The sequence below is a fragment of the Anser brachyrhynchus genome, assembly GCF_964034855.1.
Source record: "Anser brachyrhynchus genome assembly, chromosome: 14".
Taxonomy (NCBI): domain Eukaryota; kingdom Metazoa; phylum Chordata; class Aves; order Anseriformes; family Anatidae; genus Anser; species Anser brachyrhynchus.
In genome coordinates this window covers 9723987-9739667 of record NC_137709.1, presented here as the reverse complement: position 1 = coordinate 9739667, position 15681 = coordinate 9723987, and the positions used below count along the sequence as shown (strand labels likewise).

Here is a 15681-nt window from a genome sequence, read left to right as displayed (position 1 = left end):
TCAAAGCAGAATTGTATCCCCAATTCAACCACGGATTGGTGCATAACGCTGGAGAGAACTTTTAAGGCATGTAGCTGAGTGTTGGCTTCATGAGCACACACTAATAGCTGATGTAGCAAAATCACACAGCCTGGAGTTAGTTCTCTGTTCTTGTCCAATAAGGCTCTCATCCTTCTTGATGTTCATCTGGAGAGACTAGAGAGTATTCTGTAGAAATCCATGGTTAGGAGCAGATGTACTCCCTGATAAGCCAAGGAACAACCCATTCAGGTCAACTGCTGAGTTCCTTGTGTTTCTTCTGTACTTTGTCTTTGCCACACATTACCCAGAAGCAGTAGACTAGAACCAATAACCTAATGAGAACTATTTTTACTGCTGCTGAGATATATCCCATTCCTCAGTGTTTCCTTTGAAAGCAAGGACTATGTCACACTGCTTTTCAGCAACCATCTCAGGAAGAGCCACAGCACAGCATTCTTCAAGCCTACCTCCCATCCACACCTGAGTCCCAAAGGTTGCCTATCGTAATACACAGAGGAGCTTGCAGTTATAATTAACACTGTGCTAATCCCATCCCAAGCTTGTGGATGTGCTCAGAAATGTAGACCCTTTCACATACCATACTCAGTCTTGATCCATTCTTCCAGGTCTATATCCTGCTGGTCTGCAAAGTGCCTCAGGTATCCACTAACAGATAAAAAGAATACATGCATGTGTTTAGCGATTACAGTACCATTCAATTCAAGAAGATGTAGCAGATCTTGTCCATTCACTGATCGATTTGTGTTCATTAGTAGAAAATCATGTCATTCATAAGTAGGTCAGACACTGGGTCATAACTTTCATTTGGCAAGTGGTGAATTATGAACAATTTTTCCTGCAAAAACTTACTGTATGGTTTTTTTCTCCATCATTTCCTTTATGTGAAATGTAGATAAAGTGCCACTATCATAGGAAAAGAAATGGTTATAATGTCAATATTGATTGCTGGGGATCTCATCTTCAGGTCACCGGTTGGGGGGAGGTGTTATATAAACTTGCAATCTGCAATGCACATTTGCCTCACATAACAACATGATGTGTGGCTAATGAAAACAAATGTCAGCTCCGTGCCATGAAGTATAAAGTAATACACACACATTTCCAGCTGGGCAAACCACTATCAATACATTAAACAGCTTTTTCAACTGCAGTGATGTATCAGGCAATTGAATGATCGCAGCAGGCAGCTATGAACACAACCAGGAGCAGTTCCACTTGGCATGTTAATCCTAACAGAACATAACCTCCGACTCAGACCAAAAGTATCAAGTGAGAATATAATTTCAATGAAGCATTGGAGATCTTGCTCATTAGTTGTACATTTTATTACATAAATAATTGAATAAGGTATGAAAGATGCTGATTTTTCTAGGCTAAGCATGTGCCTTCTCTTTAGTTCCTAGGACGTTTGGGACGTCTATACTTACTGGAACCAATGAAGATTGCCAAGCACATCGTGCCATGTACTCTGCATCTTTCACAACTGGGTGATATATCCATAGAAGAAATACACCAGGGATAATATTAACTTTCTTTTGTACTATCTGTCCCTAATGCTGACCTGACAAAGTCAACTCTAGAGGAGAATTTGACCTGCATAACATTGTCATTTGTTCTTTTAATATTTAGTTTCACCTACATTGTAAATGTAGCCATTGGGATTTATAGTATTCAGTACCGAAGAAGTGAAGGCAAAAATGAAGGTGAACTTGCGCAACTTCTGCATCCTCTACTTCACCGTGTTATTAGAGTTGTAACACCAGAATTTGCAGCAGGATGTCTGTATGGGAGGTTATCTGATGCTAAATAACTAATCCTTGAAAATCCCTCTATACAAATATGCCGACAGCTTTGACATCCAGCATGATTCCATTTCCCTTCATTCATCCTTTACCTGCATTTTATAATTTAAAAGATCAGACCAAAAGCCAGTTGATATTAGTACTTAGTATATTAATATGAGACTTCAACCAAGCTCTTGATGCATTCAATTACCCTCTTTTTTTTGGTTTTTATGTGTGAAGATATAAATGTAACTGGATTTTAGGTGAATCAACAGATTTGATCAGATCAAAGATTGGAGATTTGAAGATGAGATGATTTGAAGGATGAAGATCTTCAGTTGGTACAATCAATAGGACCTGTAAGGAGTTCACTTTCTTGATTCATGCAAACAATCCTGCTGGGCATTTTAAGCAAAGTGAGCAACTTGGTTTAAAATAAAACCCATCAAAGCTGAAGATACATAACAGTAATGACTCTCTTAGTCAAGGTTTTTTGATTTTCAATAATATAACACTTCAATACATTGGTCCCTTGGCAGCAGTTTTTATTTTCTAATTGGCAGTGCAGCCAGTGTATGCTTGTGTGTGTAGGCTCGGGGCTTATATATTAAAAACCCAAACCTTCATTGCCATTGCATACCATCACTGCCACCCATGTGGGTGTTTGTAACAAAGCAAGATGCAATTCTGTAGCTTTCCACAGGTCAGCAGCTGAGAGTCAGCTTCACATACAGAGCTCAAGGACCTGCTCATTGCTTTAACAAATGGAAGTCACTGCTATGTTTTGAATGCAATCACATGCAATCATCAATACATACCACACTGGGAGAGCTAGCAACTCTAATTTTGTTGAGCAGATAATAGGTAAGAACAAAAGTAACTTTAACAGAGCAGGAAATAAGAGTTTTTTTTTTTCTTCAAACCACTGAAATTGTTAATACATTGAAATGCCTAATGATTCACTGAACTCTTTGATTTGAAAGGCAGAAAGTCTAAGAGATTTAAAATACTGTTCTTTCTGAGGAGCAATTACATGTGATTTAATCAGCTATGCATTTCAAAAAAAATGTAGAAGCTATTTTACGTAGGAGAACAAAGTGACTCATTAAATGAACCTTCACCATAGGGGAAAAAAAAAATCTGTATTGCCATCAAAGTAGTGAACGTGATTCAAAGAAATATGTAATGAGACTTGACAGTGAAGATTTGAGGGCTGGAAAGTCACCTAAGTTCATTCTGCAGCCTTCAGCCAAAAGATTTAAGACTTGATTTTACAGTCATACACAATGGGTATCTTGAAGTTTCCTGACAATACGGAGACAAGTGCAGAAAGAACATGCAAGTCCTTGTATCAGAGCCTCTCTGTTTTATCCACTGGTGAATCTAGTACCAACTCTCAGAGCCCTCTTTATTGGCAATAACTACTCTCATCAGCTTTTGCAGTAGTCACCAACTAGAATAAAACCGAACTGACAATTAAGTAACATGACTACGTGACATGAGAAGAAAACTGATCAAAGTAAATATGTAGTACAGAAAGGAAAAGAATGAACAAAGTATCTACATTTATTTATTTTTAGTCAAAATTACCTAAAACACAACTGTTTTAGGTAACTGTTTTTTTTTAATCCAAAGATACCCAGACTTGATACATGAACTGTGGATGTTTTATAGGCAAACAAAAATCATACAGTGATTCTTAATGTAGAACCAAAGTTATTCTCTTTTGTTGTCTCTCTCTATGACTGGAAGCCCAGAAAGTACTTCAATACAGATAGTACATGAATACTAGTGGATATATTTAACTATGGAGGGAGCCTGAATGTCAAGTTCTCTTGAGTATACCAACTAAAACTTATTTTTAAGGTTTTCAGCTTGCATTCCAGCAAGTGAATGTTTCACATGTATGAACTTACAGGATAATGCAGTAACATGGTTCATAGCAGCATAAAGCAACATTTTTTAGAACCTGCTTTGCTGAATGGATTGAAATGTTATGATGAAATAAATTTGTCTGGAATAAAATACAATTTTAAGAGCTAACAGCCATTAAATGCCACCCAGTTGCTATATTTACTATAGTCTGTATTTCAGATAAAAGTTCTAGTTCTCTTGAATGAACTAGCAAGAAGATTATATGTTGAGAGCATTTGCAAGCACCTGTCCCAGACCCACATGCACTTGATTCAGCTGCGTGCACAAATAGCATGAGTTTAATAACAAATGATCAGAGCTGGTAATTAACACAGACAGCTCCCTAATTTGCCCAGGAAGTCAGCATAGTTGTTTAAGCTGAGAAAGTACCTTGTTGCATGCACTGATCACAGTTGGAACTATTTATGTCAGTGGGAATCCAGTGTATCTGAGGAAATACTTTAGTCCCAAAAGGTATCTTAACTTTCTAGAAAGGAAAAAAATGGAAGAAGAATTTTTTCTTCGATTCTCAGAATAAATCAGTTTTCCCTCTTGGAATCCTCTGAAGAAATTTTTGGCAATCTCATTCATATGAATCATCCCAGTAAGTGATGGGAGTCATGGCGTTTAGTTCTCCTGCCATTTTGTTCTGCAAGATGATCGTACCCTAAAGAAGTTGTGTTTGGAGATTAAGTGTGGGAGGTCATATGGGACATCCTGGGTACTATCCTCCAGCCTCCTCATTCATGAATAATACCTGGAGAGAAGTAACAAAAAATAAAATAAAATAAGTAGCGCTTTGATTTCTAACACTTGCAATGTGCAGCTTGAAATTGTTCATAAATCATTGCCCCTTGCATGCTGATTCTGCTCACCTTGAGATACTGCTGCAGAAAGGCAGTGGTGGCATCTTCCTTACCAGGGGACAAGAAGCAAAGAGGTATTTGTGGTGATGCACAGCACCATTTGCAGATGACAAAAGCAGACAATTACTTGCCTTACTCACCTGGGAGCCATATACCTTCAGGACTAAACGGCAATGTGAAAAGTGCTCACTTGCTGATGGGCAGGATGTGTTTTTATCGGGTACCTGCCTCCACAGGCTCGCTGTTTGCTTTCTGCAGTGCCTTGGGGGCTGCAACATGAAGGCTGGAACATATGTTCCTATTTTAATGGTGCTTGAAACACCACAGAGGAACCAAGTTTTCTAAGATGAAATCCCTTGCCCAGGGCAACATCTTTGCTATTCCACTTTAGCCCTTTTGGTATTCATGTAGTTGATATTGGAAAATGTTGCTATTTATTTAAGAGGGCTTCTCCTCTCCCCATCCTCTCCCCCCTCACCCCCCATTTATTTCCTTATCCCTCTACTTCAATTTCCAAACAACAGAGATGAGCATGAACATCAGTGTTCACCTCCACAATTTCACAATTGCCTCCCTTGGTACAAAAAACACTCTCAGTCCTCATCCCTTCTCTAGGAACCTTTCCAGGCTTTGGGCAGCATTTTGGTTAAATGACAGAATATCTTTCTCCAGTTTATCTTTGCCTGTTTGTTTCTCAACAAAATACTGATAGTACTAGTTCAAACACTCTTTCTTCTTAAACTTTTCTGCAGATTAACCATTTAGTGTTTCCTCATCTCATTACAAATTAAGATGTAAGACTTAAAAATAATCTGTATCTTAGGAAATTTCCAGCTCTATCAGTACAGTAATATTATTAAAAGAAATGTTTTTATTACCATGGTTCTGAGGTTTTACAAGGAGAAAAATAATAAGTCATAAAATAGAACAATTGAATTATTTAACTCCATAAAAGTTTTCAAACTGTATGAAAACTACTGAATGAAGCTGTGACATGAAAGCTAATATCTACACGTTCATACGTTTTCAGTGAGATAGAGGCAGCGAAGACAAAATGTGGGATGTGAACGGCCTTTTCTGTCCTCTTTTAGTTTGTTAGGCCATATGTAAGACTGTGACAACAGAGCAGTGAATGAGGGAGCTCTCAGTGTCATAGCAGAAAAGGAAACACTGGCTCATCTGTTTGACCCTCTGGATAAATAATCCTTGGTGACAACAAATATAAGCCCATTTCAGACATAACCCAGGACAGCAAAATTTATATAAAATCATGAGATTTTTGCTCCTGTCCAGTGGAGAAAATACCAGGAGTTCAGATCATCTCAGTCATTCTCTACCATTTGCAGCCAGGTCCCCAGAGGAACGAGTCTTGAGGACTTCTCATAAATTTTCCCTGTTATTAGTCCCATCTTTGAATCTCTGGTGGTTTTCTTCCCCATGTCGGCCAGTTTAAGCAGGCAGAAGCTCACAAAGTACTTGACCAGGTATTCTTGGATCCCAGGTGGCTTAACAGAAGCACTCATCACCTAGTGCGGTTGAACATTTTGACTCATCCCTAATGTACACCTGAACAGAAAGAACAAAGTCACTTATAAAAGGCCTGAAGGTAGTTAGCTGTGGAGACAGTAAGAGGCTACCCTCCTACTGTGGAGACATTAAGAGGAATGCAGGTTGTCAACATCAATAAGTGTCCATTTAGTTAAGAATTAAAACATTTAAAAGATACGATTTTCATGTTTGTTAAATTTGGACAAAATGTGTTTTCTCCGTCAGTTAGATCTTGCCCATCTTTTCCTAGCTCTGCGACAGCAGTGCAAGGACATAATGTTCATTATATTTTCCTTAGATGAGGGAAGTGTTTACACTGTCCTTTTGCTAGCAGCAAAATGCTTTATCCACCAGCTGAATTTCTGTACCCTTTATAATTGCTCAGCCTAATTAACACTACAGTGAATTACACACCTGCATTACCTTCACATCCCTACGTTCCTGCTCTTCTGCACTGATGCTGTTGGTAAAACTGTTAAAATGTTTCTGAGTTGTCTGAGCCTTCCTGGAGACCACAGAATGCATTCATGTCATGCTTTTCCATGAAACATGAGGAAGATGCAGGCTGGCTCAGAACTCTGTGACACAATCTATATTTAGAGCCCCCCTTTTCTGAGAAACTAGTTTTCCCATGGGAAACAAATCCTTGGGGGAAAAGTCATTTCCACCTCATTTGTTAATCTAAAATATCTTTGCTTTTGGCTTCCTGCTATGGAGCACAGAACTGCTGCATCTTGTTAATTTTGCAGTCTCACTAAATGACACTGAGATTTATTTAGAAGGAAACCAAATTTAGTCCCATTAGATCGTAGCAACAGTTACATGAAAAAGAGCTAAAATAATAAATAAAATAAAATAAATAAAATAAAAGAACTTGTTTTGCTCTTGGAAAAACTTGTTCTCTGAAACCAACAAATTATCTACATGAAAGTTAATCAAAGCACTGTCCCGAGGACATGGTAAAAGGTATGGCTGCAGGGGAAACCCTACAATGTCTGGCATTCCAAAAAGAGGGTAACATCCTCTACAAAACTAAAACATCACATCCAAAGTGTAAGCAAAAGATCAGAGTATAAGGGAAAGAGAGTTACTGTTAACATGCATCTATAAAACCCTGCTGCAATGAGACCTTCAGGCTGCTGCTGGAAGCTCTAAGTTTAAATTATGGATATGTTCCTTTGTTTCACTACTGTTCACTTCAATATCTTCCCTGTAACAACGGACACCCTGGGATCATTATCCCACTGCAACATATATTCAGAATGACTGGACTGGACTGTGCACACTAGAGTAACTACGAGCACAGCTATTTATGCCTTTGTTTAAAATAACAGACTAGAGTCAGACTGCCTCTGGTTATAAGGAAGAGTCATCACAGTAAGGCTAGAGATGCATGTGATATGATACGTGATGTGATATCTCCAAAAAAATGCCAGTTCCAAGTAGCTCTGCCACAACTCCTCAACAGCCCGGCTCCCCCCAGTTCCTCTCCATGAAAGGGTGAGATGGGAAAAAAAGGTAAGCAGCACGTTGGCACCATCTCTCTACTGTACTGGGGGAAAGAAATGAGCCAGGGAAACCAGGGAGCCAAATGCCACCAATAAAAGACCAAAATAATTATGTCTTCCAGGAATGACAAGGTCTCTCTTCCCACTCTTTCCTGGAAGTGATACAATATTACCGTTTTATCATATTGTATTCCTATATAGGAATATTTCTAAGAATATTGTAGTTCTAATATTCCTATATATACCATTCTCAGTAACTGTATGAAGACTTAAGTGAGCTAAGGTCACACAACTTGTCCAAGTATATTCTGACTGTATAGGAGTCATTAGAGATATAACATCAGTATTTAAACAGTAGCATAGGTAAAGGGATAGGTTAAAGAAAGGTCAGCCTACTGTTACTTCAGCTTGAGATGCAAAATTCACATTTGGAATAGTTTTTATGAGTTTTGGAAGGAAAACTCACCATTTCACCAAAGATATTTTAGTGGACGTACTGTTAGCATCAGTGGTGCTTCCAACAGGAGTTTTTCTGAGGTTATTGCCAGGGAAAGAAGTAGCTAAAATAGATGGTCTAAAAATGTCTGAGTATGTTTTGATAAGACTCCATCTTTTTCTGGAAAAAAAAAAAAAAAAAGTGATTCTACCTGGAATAACAGCATATCAGAACCAAAAAACTGTCATGAAACAGAACTGCTATCTTCCTCCTGGCCCAGTTCAGAGCTGTCACAGATTCACTACGTGACTGTGGCCAACCAGCCCAGTACCAAGTTTTCACCAGTGCTCACAAATTTTGCTGCCTCAATATGTGGGTCTTTCAGCTGCCTGACATCTCTTGGTTGAAATTGTATCTTTACATATGCTACCGCTACACCACTTCTTTGGTTGCAGCACAGCATAGATTTTGCAAGCATAGGAATGTCTTCAGCTGCCTATAGCTCAGCTGCTGGTAACAGTCCAGTTGCAGAAACACATGTGAACTAATCACCCCAGGATATTTACCCTCAGGGTAGGTTCATGCAAAACAAGCTTAACTATGCAAAGTGAGTGCAGCCCAGGCCCGTCCTTTGTGTCCCTACCTGAAGAAAAGAAGGATAACGATGAATATTCCCCTTCTTTTGATTGTATGTAGACCTACCAAGGAAAAACTCTAAACGCATGTATATTGTCACCATTTATCAATGTTTTTTCTCCTCTCCTTTCATTTGCACATAGGTCAGCTGTGATATGAGTCAATTCATTATGGTGACAGCCAATGTTATACCCAGTATGAACCTGCTTACTGTAAAACTAAAAGCATCCACGAGAGAGGGTTCCTGGCAATCTCTTTCTACTGACAGCTTTTGAGCTAGCAGAACCCATAGAAATAGTACCTGTATTAATACAGAGTCATTGTTCTGCTGAAATGATGAAGGTTGAAGTTTGCTAAAAAGTCAAAAGACTCGAGGCAGGTACTAGTATCTGAATGATAGCAGTAATGTTCCTTTTGTCAGGAAAGTCCAATTTGGAGCCTAGCAGGGGGATTCCGTTTCTTTTATCATGAAACTTCAGCTGTCTGGAGCTGGCCAGGGAGTAGAAGCCAAGCTGTATAACAAAAAATGAGTCAAGCAAGAATGTGCTAAAGGAGATGAAGCAGCTCTGCAATTCATGCCAGCTCGAGCAGCTGCTCCATGCTGATACCTGTCCATGTAGCCAAGCTATCTGGGTGACAGTGTGAGATGCTCTCCCAGAGTCATCGTGGCACACAGGTAACCTACTGGAAATGAAAAAAAAAAAATATGGAAAATTCACAACATATCAGAACAGTTTCTCCATGGAAACACTTGACTGTCTTAAAAAAAGTGGCAGAGGAAGAGAGTGAGACTTGCATCTGCAGACCTACAGAGGGTTTCATGATACTTGGGGCTTTTCTTGCTTAATTAAAACTTCAGAAACCAAAGTACCATTAGAAAAGTTCAGCAACAGGAAAAACAAAAACAAAACAAAACAAAATAACACACTGATGTCATTAAGATCAGAGATGTATTCTAAGCTTGTCACCTCTCGGGAGTCCAGATACATTTCTCTCTCCTTTAAAGTATGAGGTTTTACACATTCAGAGCTGCTTCTTTCATTCTGCATAAAATTTTTGAAACAGAAAAAAAATGTGCTGGTACAAAAGCTGATGTAAATTGTAAATTGGAACAGAAAAATAAGTAGATTCAGGTCAAGCTTTTACTTTGACAATTCTTCATTTTTAAAACATTTTCTTGTTTCCTTCCTAGTTTACAATATAAGATGAAATTTGATTTAAAAATTGAAAAACAAAATTCCTCATTTAAGAGAATCTTAGAATATTTTCAAAAATCAGTTTTATAAAACTTAAAATTGAAGAAAATTGTCAAAAAGAATCTTTTCTTTTGATGGATGCAATTACAAGTATAAATAAATCAATATTTTCTGCTGAAATTATTTCATAATTTATTATTTCTGTCACACCCAGCCAGGTGTGACAGACATAGAAAAGATTACCAGTTATGGCTTACTGAATACATTTGATTTCATAGAGGTGACATTTCACTATCAGTTTCTCCAAAATGAACATCTAGAATTATTTGCATTGAAAAACAGCTGAACTGAGATATAAGGTGTCAACAATGAAAGTGAACGTGTTAAAAAAAAAAAAAAAAGATTTTTTGGTTTTCAGATTTAGTGCATATGAAAAAAATAAATAAATGAACTCTGTGTGTAACTCCTGCAGTGGTAAATAAATACTATGACAAAAAAAAAAGTTATAAATTATGCAGCTTTTGACCTCTTTTCTTTTCCTATGATACTGCATTGCCATAATTCTCTCTGACCCCATCATCGTCCTCTACTTTCATATTTCTTTTGCTGGTGAAACATCTGAACAGACCTGTTAGTTACTGCCTTGCACTTCTTCTGCCCCATCCCACTGTACACAATTGCTGTTGGATGTTTTTGCCTTAACAAAACTACATTTTACCAGTTTCTTGCCCCTCCTTGCAGATCCTTAGTTATCTCTCAGGGTCCACAGATAATTATGTGCACAGTATGTAACTATTACAAGATGTAGAGTATTTCTTAAGTTTGATTATGTCTTGAGAACGAGAAAAAATGATCCTCTCATGTTAAGCAGAGATGGTTTCATGTTTCTCTGTGAACCAGTGGGTGTATGATGCCCCCACAATAGCCTGATTTGGGGTATTTCATGCATTTGGTGAATTCAAGAGTATTTGGAACCAGTTTCACGTATTGGTTGACACAACGATCCCTCAGTTAATCTCACGCTGGCAAGTCTTTTTGTTACTGAATTGGAATGCATACAGCATAAATAATAAAAATGACCCATTAAATCATCTACAGCAATTTTGTGCAGCTATCAGACATATGCAGCTTGATTTTCCTCTGACTTATCCCTCTCTTGAAAAGATGAATCTCAGTGATTTCAGCATATTAATCTTGATTAGCATTCATTAACTTACCACATATTGTATTTATTTTAATGTATTTAGCTGCTTCAGAACAGAGACACTGCCAGCTCTCCCCACAGACTAAAAGGAGAGAGAAGACTCAAAACACCCCTTGGAGGCGGTGGTGTCTCCTTGTTTTTTAGGGCAAGCAGAAATCTCTTAAACTTCTGCCTTCACAGCTGTGTTGAGGGATTTTCATTCGAAGACCACAATGGGAATTTAGACATCTGGCTCACATGTATAAACCTACACGGAGATGCCTAAATTTAGTTGTCTCCATTTTATACTGAACATTAGCAGAATTGGGTACACACTGCACTCTGGATCCACACAACTAGGGTGAGATGGATCCTCTGTTCATATGAAATACAAAAAGCTCCACGGAGCTTGTCTCTGCATATCTTCACAAGCTCACTGAAGTTCATTTAATGATAACAAAGGCCCACATAGCTGCTCTCAAATGTGAAGGAGTTGACTTGATTCAGCATTGCAGTTTGTTGTTTCCTCAGTACTGTGCCCCAGGCTGCAATGCAATCATTACTGCTGTACTGAATTTCAAGCCAGATCTAAAATCAACAAAATACAAGGGGTATCATGCAGAAAAACATCAAACTAAATTTAGTGTGAATTAATTTTACCAAAAACACACTGTAAAACTTATATTTCTTTTGTTTTTATATTGTTGCAAAAATGTAAAATGCAGATAAAAATCAAAATTTGTACCAAAAAGGAGAAATGGCAAAATCAAATGGACCACAAAGGCACATCCATTAGTATTTTGCTTTTGACTCCCAACAGCAGTAATCTGCTCCAAACAACTAGATAATTCACAAAGAGTGACTGTGCAGTACCACAAACCTGATGGAAAGTCAAACTGAATAAGGGGTAGAATCTGCTGGGAAAAGCTGGCTGCACCAATAGCATACTTGGGTACTGATGGCTTGGACCCCTCTGATCTGTATCTTTCCCTATAACTCATTTTAATGCCAGGCCCTGTAAGAGGAGACACAGGAAGGTTTTCCAACTCTGAATCTCGAAAATAGCTGAGTGGGTAACTTTTTTATAGATATGGCCTCAAAGACATGGTGTGATGCCCATCAGCATCTATACCGAGGAGCAGTTTTGGTCACACAGTAGTATCCTGATAGCCGTCACTGAAAGGCTGAGCTATTGGACAGTTTTTAGAAACATATATCTTATAGAGAAGGATTTATGGGCTGAACTACTGGCCCATGTCTTTTCTTCCTGGCATGCAGTATAGTTTTGTTTATTTTCCTCCGTTTTTTGAGTCTTGGCAAGCCTAGGACTGATAGACTCCAATTCACACAGAGCAAGAATTAGTATCTGGGATACTGTGTCTGAAAAGATTATTGCCTTTTAATTTAATATAGGGAAACAATTCAGTTCTCATGGGATTCATGGTTAAGCAGCAAATGCATGATAACCCTCATTTTTAAAAAGCTGTTTTAAAGCAGCCATACCACTTCACATTGTCATTTTAAATGATACAGCGATTTCATACATTAAACACAACACCAAAGGGTTTTAGTAGCAAATTTTAATAAGGGTCAAGTGGTTTCATTTCAAGATTTTCCTTGTATTAATTTATCTTAACTTTATTTCAGTATCACTTGTAAAACTACTGAGGCCATGTAGTTCTCAGCAGTGGGTATTAGCGGATAATTTGATGCAGTTAAACGAATAATAAAAGCTAATAGCTTCCTAGAAAAGAGGGAGCAAAATGTCAACTATATTAACATGAAATACCAGTAACTACAGAGGACATGTTTTATTTCAGCATCTCCATTTCATTAGGTCAGAACAAAAAAATCTCCTTTCAATCCATTCATGACAAAATCTTGTGCATTTCCAGACATTCAGAAAATGTCCTTATCCTCAAATATTAACTCTAGCAATAACAAACTGGGAGAACACTCTCCCTGGAACACCCTGTCCATGTGCAATGGGCTCTGGTAGAAGATGGAAATGATGGTGAAAGGACCGATCAGGTCAGTATAGATTGCAAGCTGGGAATCCTCAGGGTTTGACTGCAGCTTTGCATGGGCAGTGACTGGGCAATGAAGTGTGCCACAGGCATGCGGCTGCATCCATGTGGGGCATTTACACCCTGCTCCATCACTCTCCCTATTTCACTCACCTCCTTATGATTTTTCTGTCCTTCATCACCTGGAAAGGGGGAAAGAGAATATAAAGTCTTGGCTCCATTTTCTGATTTTTTTCCTGTTATCCCTAACATAGGACCTGCTATCATGATCTTTCCTTACACAGCAGAATTGAATTGCTTGGAGCTGCTTTTATTGCAGGCTGTAGGAAGTATTCCAGCCTCCATGGGCATAGTTCCAAATCTTTATTCCTCAATTTTGTGTGAAAATTAACTGAACTGCCTTCTTGTCCTGTTCACCCATAGACAAGTGACTTACTGTATGAGAAATTTCTACTTATTTCAGCAGTCAGACAGCTTGCTTTATTAGTGCAGAGACATGAGCTGTACAGGATCTTTCTTCCTGCTGTGCTTAATTTTTGAATCTAAGGGTATTATTAAGAAGGAGGAGTAAAAAAGATTAGGTGTGCTTTCATCTACCTACCCAAATGGCGCCAGTTCTCATTAGAAAACATTTTCTACAGAATCACTCTTTTATGGCTCCCCCCAAATCTTTGATCAAAGGTCTCAGAAATAAATTGATTCTGTGAACAGCCATCTATTTGACGTGCAAATTGTGCACTTAAAATAAAATAAAATTAAACTTTATACTTGTCATCTCAGTATAACACTTCATTCTTTCCTGATCCATTTGAAAGAACCTTGAATTTGACACAACACATTTGAATTTATTTAAATTCTTCATTCAGTTGGTGCAGTAATATGGTAAGTTAATGACATTGCAATTAATGAAAAATACTTTACAGTTCCATTTCTCCAGAAATTAATTGGATTCTAATTCTTAACTATATTTAATTAAATGACTATTTCTGAGCAACTTTCTAATTTGTTTGGGACTTTTTTTTTTTTGCACATGCGGCAAGGACTACATTTTAAACTTTTCAAAAATGTATTTTACATTCCTCATGTATTTTGCTACCTCCAACATCACCATTTACTTCTATGTATATCCAGGATCCAGCTCACCCACAAATTATCCTACCTGAAATCCTCAAAAAGCTGAAATAGCTGAGTGGAAAGCCAAATGCTGTAGAGTGCAGAAACTGCTAGCTGCAGAAGGACAGTCAGACTTTTCCCCTCCGGCTGTCTCTATGATATCCACAGAGGCACTTTGTAGCTGGGGTGCTCTGTGTCTGGTCCCCAGGAAAGGGTGTTAAACTTGAACGGGAGCATTTTGCATCAGCTGCAGGGTCTCTACTGTTTAAAATGAAAAGTCCTTTCCACAGAGCTCCCCAAGCCTTGCCTGGGGCAGTCTGGGCTGTGCAAGAAATTCTCCTCAGTTTAAACATGCAGCTTCCAACAATAATAAATAAAATAAAATCACTTCTTTCTACTCATATTTTATTTTTAAAGTAAAATGCCAGTTTCTTGAAGCATTTTTGTAGCTTTTTTCTATGATTTTTTTCCGTTTAAAAAAAAAAAAGCAGCAATAAATTTTGTCCTTGAAACTGACCCCAACAATAAGAGCCAGGTCCAACAAAGCTCTCATCCAGTTTTCTTTTAAATGCACATTTTATATAATTGAGCACATATCAGACCATTTCAAGACGTAAGCTAATCATAACAAAACTGCAATAAAAGATTTATGATCCAAACACTGCCAGAATTAATTCAGTAGAGCTACCTCTGAGCCTAAGCAGAGCTGGTAAGCTCATAATCCATCTGTGGATAAAAACATTTTCATGTGAAAGTCACATTTTAAAAGCTTTTAAATCATTTTGAGATTTTTTTTAGAACTTTCTCTTGAAATTTTGGAAATTGATGGTACTTATATCACAGATTGTGACAAAATCATCTAGGAATGTTAATAATGAATCATGAATATATGATGTTCATATTGATTATCTCATTCAGTCAGATGCATTCACTCTGCTCATTTTTGTATCTTCAAGCTTCTGCTGTCCTCAAGAAAAAGCAAATGGTAAAAGTTTGCAGTCTAAGATCTGATTATCCTGAAGGATGACTAGAAAAGCTGGCACTTGGAGGTGTTAATAACATTATCTTTATTAACATGGGATTAAAGTCTCAGCTAAAGAAATCCTCAATGTGAAAAATGAAGGCTATCAAAAAAAAAAAAAACAGGAAATGGAGCTAAGTGACTGACAGCTAATTGACTTTTTGTTGTAAAGTGTTGCCGCAAATATCCCTAGACAGAAGAGCACTTAACCAGATCAAAATGTTGTAGCTAGCTGTTATTTTGTCAAGAAGATACAACATTCAAAAGAAATAACATCTATGGACCACACTGGATTTATCATTTGCTGAAATACCATTACTGAAACTTGAGAGCCAAAAAAAAAAGCCAGATACTAAAGAATACTGTATATTGTGTACTAAAATAGTACAAAGATTTTGCCATGAAGG

At 37.8% G+C, this 15681-nt stretch overlaps 1 long non-coding RNA gene across 2 annotated transcripts; it reads right to left on the bottom strand.

The window, feature by feature from the left end:
- Nucleotides 1–199: 199 nt before the first annotated feature.
- LOC308177881 lies at nt 200–14838 on the bottom strand. 2 transcript variants are annotated; one of them, XR_013939466.1, is made up of 3 exons: nt 13294–14838; nt 8129–8278; nt 200–6172 (listed from the first exon to the last, which is right to left on the bottom strand). It is a non-coding gene; the product is annotated as an uncharacterized lncRNA (long non-coding RNA). The 2 variants fall into 2 exon arrangements; XR_013939467.1 differs by having other exon boundaries at nt 14300–14838.
- Between the last annotated feature and the right edge of the window lie 843 nt (nt 14839–15681).